This window comes from Cucurbita moschata, unplaced genomic scaffold, assembly GCF_002738365.1.
Source record: "Cucurbita moschata cultivar Rifu unplaced genomic scaffold, Cmos_1.0 Cmo_Scf00039, whole genome shotgun sequence".
In the NCBI taxonomy this organism is placed as follows: domain Eukaryota; kingdom Viridiplantae; phylum Streptophyta; class Magnoliopsida; order Cucurbitales; family Cucurbitaceae; genus Cucurbita; species Cucurbita moschata.
The window spans coordinates 1,368,057-1,385,320 of NW_019268555.1; the positions used below are offsets into that span (position 1 = coordinate 1,368,057).

The window sequence follows — 17,264 nt, forward strand, 5'->3', positions numbered from 1 at the left end:
AGGGTGTCAATATGTCCGAGTGGTTAAGGAGACAGACTCGATATCTGTTGGGCTATGCCTACGCAGGTTTGAATCCTTCTATTGGAATCTCACATCAGTTGAATAAGGAACAAAACATTCTTCATATAAGGGTATCAATATGTCCGAGTGGTTAAAGAGACAGACTTAAAATTTGTTGGGCTATGCCTGCGTAGGTTTGAATCCTGCTGTTGATAAATTTTTAGTAGTCCGAGTGGTTAAGGAGACAGACTCGAAATCAATTTTTTGCTCAAGGGATGTTACTGAAATTATATAAGGAATTTTTTGCTTTATTGTGAAACATCATCACATTGCTATTGACAAATTTTTTGCTCTAGGGATGTTACTGAAATTATATAAGGAATTTTTTGCTTTATTGTGAAAAATCATCACATTGCTATTGACGAAATTTTTACTCAAGGGATGTCAGTAGGGTGAAATTATATAAGGAATTTTTTGCTTTATTGTGAAACATCGTCACATTGCTATTGACGAATTTTTTGCTCAAGGGATGTCAGTATGGTGAAATTATATAAGGAATTTTTTGCTTTATTGTGAAACATCATCACATTGCTATTGACGAATTTTTTGCTCAAGGGATGTCAATATGGTGAAATTATATAAGGAATTTTTTGCTTTATTGTGAAACATCATCACATCCCTTGAATAAGGGATGTCAGTATGATGAAATTATATTAGGGTGTGTGCAGTTCAGTTCCCGAGAATCTGAGAAACATGTCCGAGTGGTTAAGGAAATAGTTCTATATAATAGACGGTATAGTTATAATATAAGTCAACTGAGTTCGGTAATTTCATGAAATTCGAAAAGAAACTGAAGTTTGATGAAATCCGAGAAGTAGTTCTCAGTGAAAGTATATGCAAACGAAAAATTGGAAATTCATTGAAATTCATCTGGTAGTGCTCTTAGTGTTGACCAAAGGGGAAGAAGTAAATGGAATGACCCATGTAGAGATATTCATTTGGCAGTGATCTCAGTGTTAACCAAAGGGAAAGAAGTAAATGGAATAACCCAGGTAGAGTAGTTGATATCTCTCAGTGTTGACCAAAGGAGAAGAAGTAAATGGAATGACCCAAACAAAGGTAGAGTCGTGCTCTCAATGTTGACGAAAGGGGAAGAAGTAAATGGAATGACCCAAAGAAAGGTAGCTCTCAGCGAAAGTATACTCTAGTAGTTCTCTCAGTGTTGACCAAAGGGGAAGAAGTAAATGGAATGACCCAAACAAAGGTCGATTAAAATCAAAGAACCGTAGCGTCGCGTGTTGGAGTTGTGGAGAAAATGTTCACTTTTGGGCAAATTGTACAAGACCAAAGAAGAAACAGAATCACAAAGCGGAGAATATTTGTGAAGTGGGGATGCTCTAATTTGGATAGTCCAGTTGAATCCTAGGTTTTTGATTGAGGTGCATCTTTTCATTTGTTTTCAAACTAGGAATAGTCCAACTAAACCCTCGATTTTGGATTCAGGTGCATATTTTCATTTGTCTCAAAACAGAATCACGAAGCGGAGGATATTTGTGAAGTGGGGATGCTCTAATCTGGATAGTCCAGTTGAATCCTAGGTTTTTGATTGAGGTGCATCTTTTCATTTGTTTTCAAACTAGGAATAGTCCAACTAAACCCTCGATTTTGGATTCAGGTGCATATTTTCATTTGTCTCAAAATAAGGAACTATTTCAAAATTTTAAGTCATCTTGTCGATAACTAAATTTTAAGTCTAGTACACTGAACCATATATTAGGCTATGCTTTTAAAATGTACTTTATGTATTCTCCATATTATCTCTTAGTGTACGTAACTGAAGCCATCAATAAACTTTTAACTAGTATTTCTCATGCATTTTCTCTCTTCTATCTTTGTGTTCATCTAGATTCCGTATGTGTTGTTGTGCAATCTTAACAATTATGGTAGAAAAACTTAGTTGCTTGTGGTGGACTTATCACTTTATTATTGAGTGATTAAATTGTTCAAAATTTTCACATTTTTTTTTTCTTCTTTCAAGTCAACGGGTGAGATTCTAACTTTTTCTTTATTTTTATTTATTTCCCTTTTCACTTTTTTTTAGTGTGCATTCTCCAATATTCTCCTACGATTAAAACACCAACTAAAGGGAATGGACATTTTATTCATGCAATGGAAGCATTGGAATCAACTTTGATTTTATTTAGAATTAAACAAAATTAAAGGTTAAACAAACATAGCTTAAAGAAATATAGAGAAAGTTTTGGCGGGGCTTTAATCTACTTGCTCCAGGATGAATCTTCTCCATAAAGTCTTCCTCCATATGACTAAAACACAAGGTCAAAACTTGTGGAAGCATCTTGAAATAAAATTTCGAAGGGATTGGAGAACGAGAGTTGTGTTAGAAGGTACTTCAACATTCTCTTAAGTTTAAAACACCAACTAAAGGGAATGAACGTTTTACTCATGCAGCGTAAGCATTGTTTGATTTTGTTTAGAATCAAACAAACTATCAAGTCACATGTTCCTAACCGGCCTAATGCTTAACTCAACATTATCTTACCAGATCAACTCCAAATTCTATAACTTAGCATCCATCATTAATGATTTTGTAGATGTACACAATGGTTCTCTCTCAATTTGATTTAGGTATATGACTAAATATTTATAGTCACTCCCAAGAGCTTCTATTATATATATATATAAATTATTGTTTCCATTCCATCCTCACTCTTGGCTCCCTATTATAATTATTTTTTCCTTCTTTTACGAAGAACTTAAAAGCATTAAACTAAAGTATTGTTCGCTCTCCAAAAGAGAGTGAAAGAAATAAAGAAGTCAGCGGAACGCGGTTTTATATGTGTCGAGGCTTGGATTAATCACAAAGCAGTTAGTAACACAATTGTTGACTTTGGAGCCACCTACAACTTCATGACAGAGATTGAAGCAAAGCACTTGTACATCCTTTGGCATCGAGAGACATAAAAGATGAAGGTCGTCAATTCGACAATTTACCTGTATTAGGGCCGTAAAGAGGACTCCTGATATGAACCAAGACATCAATCATACAACATACACTTCAACGATCATTCTATGAAAATGTTGTTCAAATTATCACAAATTGTTGCAATTTATGCCATATTAAATAAGAATCAAACTTTATTTATTCTTAGATGGTTACAAATTTTATTCTTAGATGGTTACAAATTTTGGATAATTATTCATTAAACACGATTTCACTTTCAAATGGTTTGTGTTATTTTTAAGAACTTATCTATTTCGGAAATAAAAAATAAGTAAACTAATAGTTTTTTAGAATTAAAAAACAAATGTGACTCCTAAGATTCAAGCCCACCTACTAAGATTCAAGCCCAGCTCAAATCTAAAATTTTCACCACTAATTTGATATTTAGCCAATCATTCATCAAAATCTAGTGTGTTGGGGTTCACCTATCAACTTATCATTTATTACGAACGTTGATCTTGTCTTAACGACTACTGATTAAGAATAAACAAGCAAACTTCTTATTGTTTCCACATCATATTCTTCATAATGTGAGAGCTCATATTGACGGTTTAAAGTTAAGCATAAAAACTAGTAAACCCTTTATCGTTTCCTACATAGTTACTAGACATGATCGTATCATCTCATAACTCATTGGCATTTTTCGAAGGATTGGGTGGGTTCTGAACTCTACTCGAGGTGGAACAAGGACCATAGTACATCGTTATGAATGTCATACTTGAGGTTTATTGTTTGTATTTTTTTCTTTTGAGTTATACTAAAATAGTTGATTTGTAGCTAAAAGCTAAGGATATTAATGTTTTGTGTCAGATCCTAGATTTAACATTTATGTGAATGTTATGGAAAATTAGAAAACAAATGTGGCTCTCACCGCAAAACTCTGCCACCCAAGGCTCAGTCCACGATTAAAGAATAAAGAAAAATAAATGTGGCTATTAAGATTCAAGCCTAGGTCTCCATGGCCACACTATGAAATTCTAACCACTAAACTATAATCACCTTGTTTTTTAGCTCATCATTCATCGTAAACAAGCCCCAAAGGGCTCATCTATCAACTAACCGTTCGTGATTTAAGGATAAATCAACAAACTTTTAATTGTCTCCACATCAAAATGTTCATACTGTGAGAGCCCATCTTAAGATTTTAAAGTTAAGCTTAAACTAGTAAACCCTTTATTATTTTATACATGGTAACACGATCATATTATCTCGTAACTCACTGACATGTGTAATTTTTAAGAAACCATTACAAAAACAAAAAAACAAAAAAACAAAATTACTTCATTAGGCTCAATTCACTTTCAATTGTTGGGATTTCAAGCCTAGGACTACACAACCACAACTTGGATCCTCACCACTAAACTACTACATCTACTTTGATATTTAGTCCATCATTTAATACCAACATTGATATGGTCTTGAGGGTCCATGATTAAAGATAAGCTAGCAAGTCCTTAATTATCTCCATAATATATTATCCATTATACTAATGAAAAGAAAAATATGTCCAAGTTTTACAATTATTTATTATAATCTAGGCCTCTGGGATGATATGTCATCTCATCATTGAATACCAATGTTGATCTTATTCTGGCGATCTTATTCTTATTCTGGCAGTTCACAATTAAGGAGAAGCTAGCAAACTCCTAATTGTCTCAACATTATATTGCTCATTTGATATAGGAATAGAACACTATGAGAGCCTAGGGCTTCTTGTTTCTCTAGCTCTTTCTAGCCATCATTCTTGGGAGAAACAGATATGATGGTGACTTGGAGGAGGGTTGGATCCAACATGACTATGACTTAAAGAGGTTGATGTTGTGACATGACTGTGACTTGTAGGAGGTTGATGCGTGAATCAGAGAAGGAAATAATATGAAGGTGACTAAGAGGATGTGACATGTCAATTACTTAGAGAATGCTTGGGAGGAGGGACATGACTATGAATTAGAGGAGGTATATACCGTAACTTTAAGGAGAAGGGTAGGAGGTGACTCATATGAGGAGGCAATGATAGAATGGAGGATAAGGAAATCTAGTTGTTTACCATAATTTTCTCCATAATTCTTACTTAGTATAGTTTGGGTGAGTTTCTTAGGCGGAGGATTTTGAATGAATAACTTGTTTCAAGAGTGAAAAGATTGGCTAGAAAAAAGGAATATAAAACTCAGCTCCTTAATAGATTTTTTTCTCAAAATTAATTAATACACAAAGGGCTTTTTTACTCGATTTCTTGAGAGAATTTTAGTCTTAGGGCTTCAATTCCAAGGAAAATAACAAAATAAAAGTTTGTTTCACTTTGATGAGTCAAAACCTATAGTTTCTCCTATTAAATTATCCCTTGTTAGTTAGATGGTTTAATGTGATTCTTGTCCCAATCAACTCATCTTCACTGTTTATTTGTGGAAGAAATTTAGACCATTTCTTCTGAAAGCTTGCCCACTCCAGCTAATTGGAAAAATGTGAAAGCTTCCCCACTCCAGCTCATTGCAAAAATGGGAAAGAAATTTAGATGGTGCTTACCTTTTCTCTTATTCTAGAACCTATTTAAGAAATTTAGAGAAATTTGTAGTGGAAAGGGAGAAATTTTTGGTTGAAAGTCGAGAATTTTCCATAGCTTATAACATTACTTTCTTAAAAAAAATTCAAAGTATTTTCTCACTCAGGTCATCTAAAATATTTTGCTCAAATTTGATCGGAGGCTCAAGCATATGCTTTTATTGTTGGCGAGGTGCAAATTTTACACGTCTGACTTATTCGCTGGGTTAGAAAAAGTATCGCTCAATCGCTATCCCTCTGTTACGATTGTGCGATTGTGACAGTATGCACGTGGTAAGCCATTTTTTGGCCTGTTTGACCCTCATTCAACTACTTTTGTCTCGATTTTGAACTAGCCCTAATTATACTTGGATCAAGACCCACTAGAGACATTTTAGAAAAGTTAGAGCCTCTAACACGCAGAAAAGCTAGCTCAAGAAGGCATACATCATCCATGTAAGTAGCGAACAAAACTTCAGACAAGTAATAATTGTAGGGATCACTAGGACGTGCTAGCATGCAAGCGTTTCTTATCTTAAATGGCTAGAAAATGCATGTTCAAGACTTCAAAAGGGCAATTTTTTACAAGAATGCATTGTAGGTATAATATGAAAATATAGTTATACCCCTAGGATAAGATTTTTTTATTCATGTTGTTTTCAGGACTATAATACAAGTTGGGCAATATAGATGAGTAAGCTATATAAGATGTAAGAAAGTATCAACATACTTCTATGATAAGATTTGTGATGAATTGTGCTTTAAATTTTTTTCTAGGATGGACTATTGTGATCTGTACTCCATGTGATTGATCGTTATAATCTCATCATTGAGCTTGTTTATTTGCATGAATGTTTTAGTTTATGTTTTTAGTGATTTATGTGATTGACAAGATATCTCCCTTATAAGCTTGCACAAATGTTTAGATTATGTATACCATGCTCTAGGTGATCGATAGGATAATCTCCTTGCGAAGCATACACAAGAGAACCAAGCTAAGACTAGGGCACTAGAGCTAAAGTGATTGCAAGTTGCCATAAGTCAGTACATTTTCGGTAGATCCTATACCCTAGGATCATGAGCGGGTGATCACAGGAATAGATCTGTGTGCACCTGGAGAGTAGATTAGTTCAAGGAGTTAGTCATAGTCGTCCCAGAAAAGAGAGACAAGGTTTAAACTGCCTAGATGCCCTTAAGAACCAAGTAGAGCTCCAAGTATGTATGGTGTCACCAGCTTAATGATGGCATAAAAGTCTCCGCTACCCTTTCCCCTCTTATACCCATATTTTCAAGTTTTTACTATGATACCCCTACTACCGAGTCAGCCATGAGCTAATTAGGGTTGTGTGACCTGATAGTTAAATTGGATTATCCTACATAAAAGATCTATCTTGAGATTGGCAATGAAATCATGTGGGTAATCTTGGTACCCCCCAACCAACCAACCAACCGTAGGTGACTATATATTACTAAAGGAAAGTTTACCCGCCAACCTCCCATGAATGATGAGTAGACAAGTACACATCATACTACCACACGACAAAGAGAATTCTACGACGTCATGCCTCAACCCAAGTCACCAGTTTTACACTACACAGGCAAAGCAAGCTACCTTAAGTCAAAGAACAGAAGAGTTCACCCTAAAGAGACTTGTTGCTTGACTTATCCACGATACCAGGAAAGGGTGAACCACCTCCTGTGAACCTAAAGTGGGTTCCTGAGCAGCTTAAGTAACACTTGAAACTTCAAGACAGCCCTAGATGCCTAGATGCCTAGATGCCTAGATAGCAGTAGTGACTAGGCCTGAACATACCTGCTAGATTAAGAATGTGTTGAGACCCAACCAGTAGGATGCTTACTGAGTATTTTTATACTCACCATTTCTCCATTCATTTTCAGGTGTTCGCATGTTGTTAGTTGTGGTTGAGGGGTGTTCGAGAGTTGTGCGGTCACAGAGTGGGTAATTCTGGTGAATCGGTCTATCTTATGTTTCGAGTCATTTGTACTTTAATTTGTAATTGTATCTCAAACCCATTTCTCTATTTAAAATAAATTTGAACATCACCATCCTCTAATGAGATTTGTTTTTTATTTAATTGTGGTGTTGTTTGTCTCTATTTTGATTTAAATTCTACCTTATTTATCTTTTATTTTATTTTACTTTATCTTATACTTTCTTTTGGTCTTTGTCTTTTTATCACCGTTGGAGTTTCGAAGCCTAAAAAATTTGGTTGTGACATTTCTCCACATAGATTAATCTTTCCTCCAACCTGAGCGGCTCTTAGTCAATCACATGTGTATTGTTTGTTATATACTTGTGCAACATGGAACACATCATGAACTCTTGAGGGGACTGGGGGTAATGCTAATCGGTATGCTACCAGTTCAATCTACTCTATTTTCTCTAATAGGCTAATAAAGTAAAGGCTAAACATGACATGATTAATGAACTATGCAACGCAACATGAATGTATGAGAATAGGATAGAAAACTACCATAAAATTTCGAGTCATTTGAAATCATTCAATAACACAACAAAAATTAATGTAAAAATATATACATGTACATGTGTTCAATTTGTTCCTAAAAGAAGGAACGGGACCAAGATACAAAAGATGTATATGATATAACAGACTACAGAAATAAATGGACAAGACATACGCCTTGGGTCAACACCCTTCTGTGGCTACCTAGCTCCCAAGTACTTCTTGCCTCATCCAACAACATCATACACCTCAATGAAAAAATTGTCGGAAGGATGAGTATATAAATATAACCAGTAGGCAATCAATTTGTAGGCTCTCATTGCATACTCTGCCAACTTTTAATTCGAAAATCCTTCATGAAACTTATTAGAAAACTCATTTTAGAAGATGTACAAATTGGTTTGAGAGGAAATAGTGCATCATACCCCTCGAATTCAGAAGAAATTCGAGAAGAAAAAAAAAAAGAGCTTGAATCTCGAGTTCTAGGAACTCTCAACACTCGATTCTTGTCCCAAAACATTGCCCACAACTTCTTATTTATAGTTGAAGCTTGCATTGTCTTTGATCATTCTAGAGTCGTACTAAATTTTAACTCCAAGTTTCTGAACTATCTGTCGAAAATATCTACTCATATGACGGTGCTACCTACCTTTATTTTAAATATTCATTGTTAGATCTAAGGAATCTCGAATCTTCTTGAACATATTCAAATTTCGGCTCAATCCAATGATTAGATCTTATAACATGTTTAATTTTGTGCAGCAATTCTAAAATTGAATATGCTAGGAGCATTTTCATAATTATCTTTAACTTCATACCATTTTAGTATTTTTTTTTTTTTTACATTTTATTCTAAAACTCCAAACTTTTACCCTTCTTAGTAATTTTTTCTTCTTCAACATTTTAAAGTTCCTTCTCCATAAAAAAAAATAATAATAAATAATAAATAATAAAAATTCAATTCCTTACTCCATGAAAAATTAAAAATCCAAGAAGTTTCTTAAACAATTATAAAATTGATTTTTTTTATTCTTTATGCTTATTATTTTTGTTTTTCCAATGTTTTTGGATCCTTATGAAACCATAGTAAAGGGTTGAAAATATCTTCTTTGGGCCCTTTGAACCATCCTTGGATCTCTTAATTCTTCTTTTTGATATTTCACTTTTTTTTGGAGTGCCTTAACTTACTTGGATGTTACAACTACCTCGTCTTCCTCCATCCCTTCTATTCTAACTTATTGAAATCTCATTAATTTAACATCATGTCATGTTCCTCATATAGTGCTTGGTTGTAACGACTGGGCTGAACTCGATGACTCTAAAAAGACGGGTAAATTTTTCAACAAAATAAAATAACCAAAACTTAAAACATATCAAACAAAATAAAGTTTATACAAAGTATTTTAAAACACAACACAACAGTTAAAACACAAGTTAAGGGACGACACAAAAGGATAGAAGGACGACGAGTGAGGTTTGTCTATGGCACCTGCTCCAAAGTCCGCTCCCGACCTCGACCAGCTCCTTATTTCCTGAAAAAAAAATGGAGAATAAGGATTGAGTACAAGACTCAGTAAGCAGCCTACTTGTAGGCTCTTAATCGTGTCCTTGATATGCTAGGGTACCACACTTTTTGTTTTCTTGTCCTTGTTCTTATTCTTGTCGTAAGTTCTTGTTATGTTTCTTAACTCGTTCTCCAAGACACTCCCCTTAAGATTTACAGTACTAGACATAAATTTGTTAATCCTGTGTCCAAGGCTTCATATGTTCCAAGCGACATAGTCTTAATACCTACGCTCAAGGCTTCTTACGTTCCAAGCAGCGTAGTCTAAGTCATACACATGACGTACCGTGGGAGGTCTTAGGAGATTCTTAATTCATGGCAAGGGTAACTTACTCTCTTCTTGCTCCATTGTGGCCATAGGTTCTCCCCATGTAGACCATAAAGGTCACGTGATCGATACATGCATGAACATGGCATAGACCATAAAGGTCGCATAATCTAACATAGACCATATAGGTCGCATGATCTAACATAGACTATATAGATCGCATGATCGGTGCATACATGAACATGGCATCCTGCAAATCATACACATGGTGCAGGGCATCTCATCTAGGTGAGGGGAATGAGGCCAAACATGACATCCTACAAAGCAAACACGGTGCAGGTCATCCCACCTAGAAGAGGAAAAAGGCCTCCTTAGAAAGCACTGCATGGTGGGAGTTATGGGCCACAATTAGACATGCTTAGAGTAATACCTAGCAATCTTGAATTTTGAGTCTTGAGGACTTTGGTCCCTTATTTTTTAGTGGTACCTGGCATTCTTCTTGTTTTGGTGATTGTATAGCTTGTTCTTAATTCTTAATCTTATAAGTTTCTAAGATTCTTATTTTTCTTGAGGCCCAAGTTGTTATATACATTCGTGATCATATGAACCCATCGTAATAACTAGCATGAGTTATTCTAGAAGGTCATAAGTTTATAATGGGCTCCTTAGAGGGTTCTAGAAGGGTCTTGAATCTTGACATGTTTTCTTTAGGCATTTCCCTAAGTTCCATCTTGGCTTATATTCCAAACTTCCTCCAACCAACTTGAAATCTTGAGCTTATCCTCGTGTCATATAAAATAAACCTTATAGGATATGGTTGGTGGTTTGGAGCATATTTAGACCTTGAGCTAAGATATGACTTCTTGTTTCGTTTCCAGGAACTAATCCTTAGAGGTTGTCATGTCATATATCGTGTTTTAGTCTTGAAAACACTTTCAAAGTAACCCTTAGTTTTCTCCCCATGAGTGCATAGGTGACATTATCACAAACGTGGCATCCTGCTAGCATATCGTGTTGCAAGACATCTCATTTAGGTGAGGAAATTAATAAGTCCATCATTACCACCTACTCGTGGTACATATAGCAGAGCATCTCACCTAGAGAGGAATAGGGATCTCATGGTACACTTCATGATGGGAGGTTACTCCGGGCATGGATCCTAGCAACTTGTTAAACATACCATCTGCATTAACCTAGGCGCTTCCTTGTATTCTTGGGGATCCTAGGTTTATGCATAACATCTTGGGTCAAGCTTGGAACTTAAAGGTTCTTCTTAGGAATAGCCTAACATAACCTTGTGCACTTAGAATCTTATTAGCAACAAAGGGTACCTATGGGAAATCTCTTATTTCATGGGTACCTCGTTAATCATCCTAGGACGTAAAGTCATGTGGATCGTGATGTACATTTTTTTTCCATATCTTGGTTTCGCTATCTAACGTTTTCCAATGACTCCCAAACTTTATTACCTTATACAACATCATGAGATAAGGATTCATACAACATTTCATAATCATGGGAGGTCATTTAGGGCTTAACCTATAGGTAGTCTTCCTTAGGGGCATTATGGTCATTTTACCCCTAATTCTTGGTTTTTCTACTTAACGAGTTCCAGTGGCTTTCAAACTTCACCACCCCATCAATCATCATACAGTAAGATCTACTGTAGAGTTTCATAGCATTTTGAGGTCATCTAGGTCATGAACCGTAGGTAGAGATCCTCAAGGGCATTATGGTCATTTTGCCCTGTTTCTTGGTTTACCTACTTATCCTTATCCATTGACCACTAAATTTCACACATAACCTCAAAATGCTATAATATGCTCATCATTAAAATTTCATAGGCACCCGGGCTCATTTAGTGGGTTATTTTAATGTTCCTTCAATCCCGAGTAATTTGGTTGGTTTAGGGCCTTAACTTACGGTTCTTTGAGTTTTTCTTTCATAGATCCCTGTGTAATACTTGGTTTAGGATTCATATGAAAAACCAAGCGATTCCTACAAGTATTTCTTAAGAAAAGTCCAAGGTGGCTACTTACCTCCATCGGTGATGTTCGGGACCTCCGTTCTTGAGCTTTCAGTATTCGAATTACTTCGCATTTCCTTCCATAGACTCCTTATTTTGTCCAGTTTTTGGAACCATAAGGTTTGTCATGAGAACCGGCCTGGAAGGGGGTTAAAATTGAGAAACACCGAGGGAAGGCCAGATTTTGGGCTGACTTGGCCGGTTCAACTGAACCGGCCACGTCATCGTCTTCTTCCTCTGGACAGGAAGAAGACGCGCGCGTCCTTTGCGCCGCCGTCTGGAAGTGGCCTTCCACAGCCTCGATATCTTCGTTTATCCCCTCAATTTCTTCATGAAACTTAACGATGATATTACAAGGAAGAGCTTGGGATTGATTTCATACCTTTTCGTGGATCATAGCCTAAGATATTAGCCTCCAAAGTTCGTCCAAAAGCATTTTCCTCGCCGGAGCATAAAACAGGGAATTTCTTATCGGGTAGCCGATTCTAGGGGTTTTCAAGGCTCGATTTCTTCATGGAACCTCTTCCATATCCTTTCCTCAAGCTATAGGAAGAATTGGTTTGGAGGAACGTCTTTGAGTGTGGAACATTAAATTCCAGAAATCGTTCTCTGTATGCAACTCACCCGAAATGCCGGATTTCAAATCTCTTGGATATCTTATTCTACGTCGTTTCAGCTCTCGATTCCTTCATCGAACTTGTCGGTAATCTTGTTTGGAAACTATAGGAATAAGTTTGAGGAGGAATGGTGGAGAATTTCTCTCGAATTTGGAAGAAACCTGAGAGTAGGAGACCCACAATCTAAACGCTCATAACTCTCGAATGGGTGCTCAACCTTGCTCGAGCCTTGTTCCATATTGTTGCCCCTACTTCAGACTTTATAGGAGGAGCTTAAACCGACATTGAAAGCTCCAGATTCGTCGTGATTCGGAGATTGAACGTTCTGGATAATTTGTCAGAAAATTCGCTTCGATTAGGGGTTTACCGACTTTAATTTTGAATACCAGCCGTTGGATGTGATGATCTGTCCGTTGTCTAGATCTTATCCAAATTTGGGGAAGATCCAACAGCTGAGATTTGAGTTTCTAGAGATATTTCTCAGATGGTCACGGTAGATGCTCTGATTCTGATCAGAAGGGCATTTTCGTTATTATCCATTCTTCTAGGGGTATTATGGTAATTTTCACTTTTTGAATATTTTAATATTATTTTTCTTGAAAAATCCATAATTTTTTCTAAAAATCCTTCATCTCATGTTGATCATTTTCCGCTTGTTGAGCCTCTTGAAATCCTTCTAGATAAGGAACTAAAAATCCGAGAAGATCCTTAATAATTAGAAAAATGACCTTTTAGCCCTTTTCACTTACTTTTACTTTCCAATCCTTTTTCCATAGGTCTTACACTCCTTAACATTACTTGTTAGGTATAAGAATGACTTGCTTGAGATCATCATCCTTGCTAAATCCTTTAATTCTTCCATTTTTGATCATTTGGGTCTTACATGGACGGCTTATTCTTGTTGGATCTAATTCCTTTCATTTTTGGATGTTACATTGGTAGCCATAAACCTAGTCATAACTTAAAGTAAATGACACAAAGTAAGGCGACGCAAACACAAGAATGAAAGACCTTTCATATTCCACCAACGGTTTTCCCTTTTTCTTATGACTTCATCGTGTACAACATAGGAAGAACTTACTAAGGGTCTTTCATCAAAGAGACATAAGCTAACTCATCAAAAAGTTCCAAAGACAAGGCTACGACATTAAAAAGTTCAAGAATTTGGATGTTAATTAACTTTTTATCGAGAATGTTTAATCTACAACTTCCTTAGAAAAGTCTTTAAAAATAGCCTGTTTGCTTTAGAGATTGTAACCCATCTACGGTTGAGATGTTGGGGTTCCTGGGGCTTACTTACTCTCCTATTAGTTTATCAATTGCAAAAGAATAACCAATGGTAGTTAAGCCAAAAGAGTAAAGAACATCTAGTTGTTGCTTTCGATAATCACCATTTATAAGCTGTCTTTTCTTTTCTTTCTTCTCTTGATTCTTCCATGAAATTAGTGTTGTGTTATTGAATCCTATGAAATTCAACTTTTGAGCTTTATCGTGAAATCTCACATTGGTTGGACAGGAAACGAATCATTCCTTATATAATTATGTCCGAGTGGTTCAAGAGGAATTCTACTCACATTGGTTGGATAGGGAACAAATAATTCCTTATATAAGTATGTCCGAGAGGTTAAGGAGGAATTTTGCAATTGACAACTTTTTAGCTTTATTGTGAGATCCCACATTGGTGGAATAGAGAATGAATCTTTTCTTATATAAGCGTGTCAATATGTTTGAGTTGTTAAGAGACAGACTTGAAATCGGTTGGGTTTTGCTTGCACAGGTTCAAATCTTGTTGTGATGACTTTATTTAGCTTTATTGTGAAATCCCACATTTGGAACGAAATGACTTTTTTAACTTTGGATAGGGAACGAATCTCCGAGTGGTTGACGAGGAATTCTGCTATTGGCGACTTTTTAGCTTTGTCGAGAAAGGGTGTCAATACGTCCTAGTGGTGGCGACTTTTTAGCTTTGTTGAGAAGGGGTGTCAATATGTCCGAGTGGTTAAAGAGGAATTCAACTTTTGAGTTTTATTGTGAAATCTCACCTCGATTGAATAGGAAATGAATCATTCCTTATATAAGGGGCATCAACATGTCTGAGTGGTTAAGGAGATAGACTAGAAATCTATTGGGCTTTGCCCATGGAGGTTTGAATCCCGTTGTTCACAACTTTTTAGCTTTATTGTTAAATCCCACATCGGTTGGATAGGAAACAAATCATTCCTTATATAAGGGGTGTCAATATGTCTAAGTAGTTAAGGAAAACGAATCATTTCTTACATAAGGGGTGTCAATATGTTCGAGGGATTAAAGAGACAGCGCAGGTTCGAATTCTGTTGTTGACTCATTCCTTATATAAGGATAGCCTACGAGGTGTCAATATGTTTAGGTGCTTAAAGAGATAGCAGGTTCGAATTCTGTTGTTGAATCATTCCTTATATAAGGATAGCCTACGCATCATTCCTTATATACTTGAAATCAATATGTCCAAGTAGTTAAGGGAAACGAATCATACCGTACATAAGGGGTGTCAATATGTTCGAGTAGTTAAGGAGACAACACAGGTTCGAATTCTGTTGTTGAATCATTCCTTATATAAGGATAGCCTGTGCATCATTCCTTAAATAATTGGTGTTAATATGTCTAGATTTGAAATCAAGTTTGAATCCTTCGAGAATTTTTAGCTTTCTTGTGAAATCTCAAATCGGTTGAACAAGGAAAGAATCATTCCTTATGTAAGGGGTGTTAAAATGTCTGAATGGTTAAGGAGGTAGACTCGAAATCTATTGGACTATATCTGTTTAGGTTTGAATCGACGAATTTTTTAGATTTATTGTGAAATCACACATCGGTTGAACCAGGAATGAATAATTCTTTATATAGGGGTGTCAGTATGTCCAAGTGGTTAAGGAGACAGACTTGAAATCTATTGGGCTATGCTTGCTTGTTGACGAATTTTTAGCTTTATTGTGAAATATGACATCGGTTGAACAAGGAACGAATAGTTTATATAAGGGTGTCAATATGTTCGAGTGGTTAAGGAGATAGGCTCAAAATCTATTGGGCTATGCCTGTGCGGGTTCGAATCCTGTTGTTGACGAGTTTAGTTTTATTGTGAAATCATACATCTCTTGAACAAGATTCTTTATATAAAGGTGTTAGTATGTCCGAGTTAGTTAAGGGGATAGACTTGAAATTTGTAAGCAGGTTCAAATCCTATTGTTCTCGAATTTTTAGTAGTTCGAGTGGTAAAATTTTTTTAGCTTTATTGTGAAATCTCACATCAGTTGAACAAGGAACGAATCATTCCTTACGAATTTTGAATCGACGAATTTTTTTAGCTTTTAGTAGTCCGAGTGGTTAAGGATCTGTTGGGCTATGGCTGCTAAGGTTCGAATTCGCATAGACGAATTTTTTTAGCTTTATTGTGAAATCTCAAACCAAGTGAAAGGAGCGCGATAGAGTGGTATCGACGACAAATTTGTTAGCTTTACTGTGAAATCACACATCGGTTGAACAACAAGAAACAAATAATTCTTTATATAAGTGTGTCAATATGTCCCAATGGTTAAGTGAAAGGAATAATTCCTTATGTAAGGGGTGTCATTGTGTCCGAGTGGTTAAGGAGACAGACTCGAAATCTGTTGGGCTATGCCTACGCAGGTTTGAATCCTTCTATTGGAATCTCACATCGGTTGAACAAGGAACAAATCATTCTTCATATAAAGGTGTCAATATGTCTGAGTGGTTAAGGAGACAGACTTGAAATCTGTTGAGCTATGCCTGCGTAGGTTTGAATCCTGCTATTGACGAATTTTTTGCTCAAGAGATGTCAGTATAAGGAATTTATAAGGGTGTGTGAACTTCAGTTATAATATAAGTAGTTCTCAGTGAAAGTATATGCAAACGAAAAATTGGAAGAAGTAAATGTTAACCTTGTTAAACGAACACGACTCTCCACAATGGTATGATATTGTCCACTTTGAGCATAAGCTCTCATGGCTTTGCTTTGGGCTTCCCCAAAAGGCCTCATACCAATGGAGTTAGTATTCCTCACTTATAGACCCATGATCACACCCTAAATTAGTCGATGTGGGACTTCCATCATCCAACAAACCTGTTGGCCAAAGGGGAAGATCTCAGTGAAAGTATATGCAAACGAAAAATTGGAAGAAGTAAATGGAATGACCCATGTATAGATAACGAAAAATTGGAAGAAGTCAATGGAATGACCCATGTAGAGATATTCATCTGGCAAACGAAAAATTGGAAGAAGTCAATGGAATGACCCATGTAGAGATCGAACTAAATGGAATGACCCCAGGTAGAGATATTCATCAGTGTTAACCTGTTGACCAAAGGGGAAGAACAGGTACCAAAGGGGAAGAACTAAATGGAATGACCCCCGAACTAAATGGAATGACCCCCAGGTAGAGTGACCCCCAGGGTACAGTTTGACCTGTTGACCAAAGGGGAAGAACTAAATGGAATGACCCAGGTATGGAATGACCCCCAAGTAGAGATATTCATCTGGCAGTGATTTCAGTGTTAACCTGTTGACCAAAGGGGAAGAACTAAATGGAATGACCCCCCCAGGTAGAGATATTCATCAGTGTTAACCTGTTGACCAACGGGGAAGAACTAAATGGAATGACCCCCCAGGTAGAGATATTCATCAGTGTTAACCTGTTGACCAAAGGGGAAGAACTAAATGGAATGACCCAGGTATGGAATGAGTGTTGACCT

At 36.3% G+C, this 17,264-nt stretch overlaps 1 long non-coding RNA gene and 2 other non-coding genes across 3 annotated transcripts; all 3 read left to right on the top strand.

Moving 5' to 3' along the window:
- On the top strand, positions 1-14,146 carry LOC111432645. The gene is made up of 3 exons (XR_002708671.1): positions 1-66; positions 195-226; positions 14,133-14,146. It is a non-coding gene; the product is annotated as an uncharacterized LOC111432645 (long non-coding RNA).
- Positions 14,147-15,536: 1,390 nt separating this feature from the next.
- On the top strand, positions 15,537-15,618 carry TRNAL-CAA. Its single transcript has one exon. It is a non-coding gene; the product is annotated as a tRNA-Leu (tRNA).
- A 630-nt stretch (positions 15,619-16,248) lies between these two features.
- On the top strand, positions 16,249-16,330 carry TRNAS-UGA. The gene has a single exon. It is a non-coding gene; the product is annotated as a tRNA-Ser (tRNA).
- Positions 16,331-17,264: the final 934 nt, after the last annotated feature.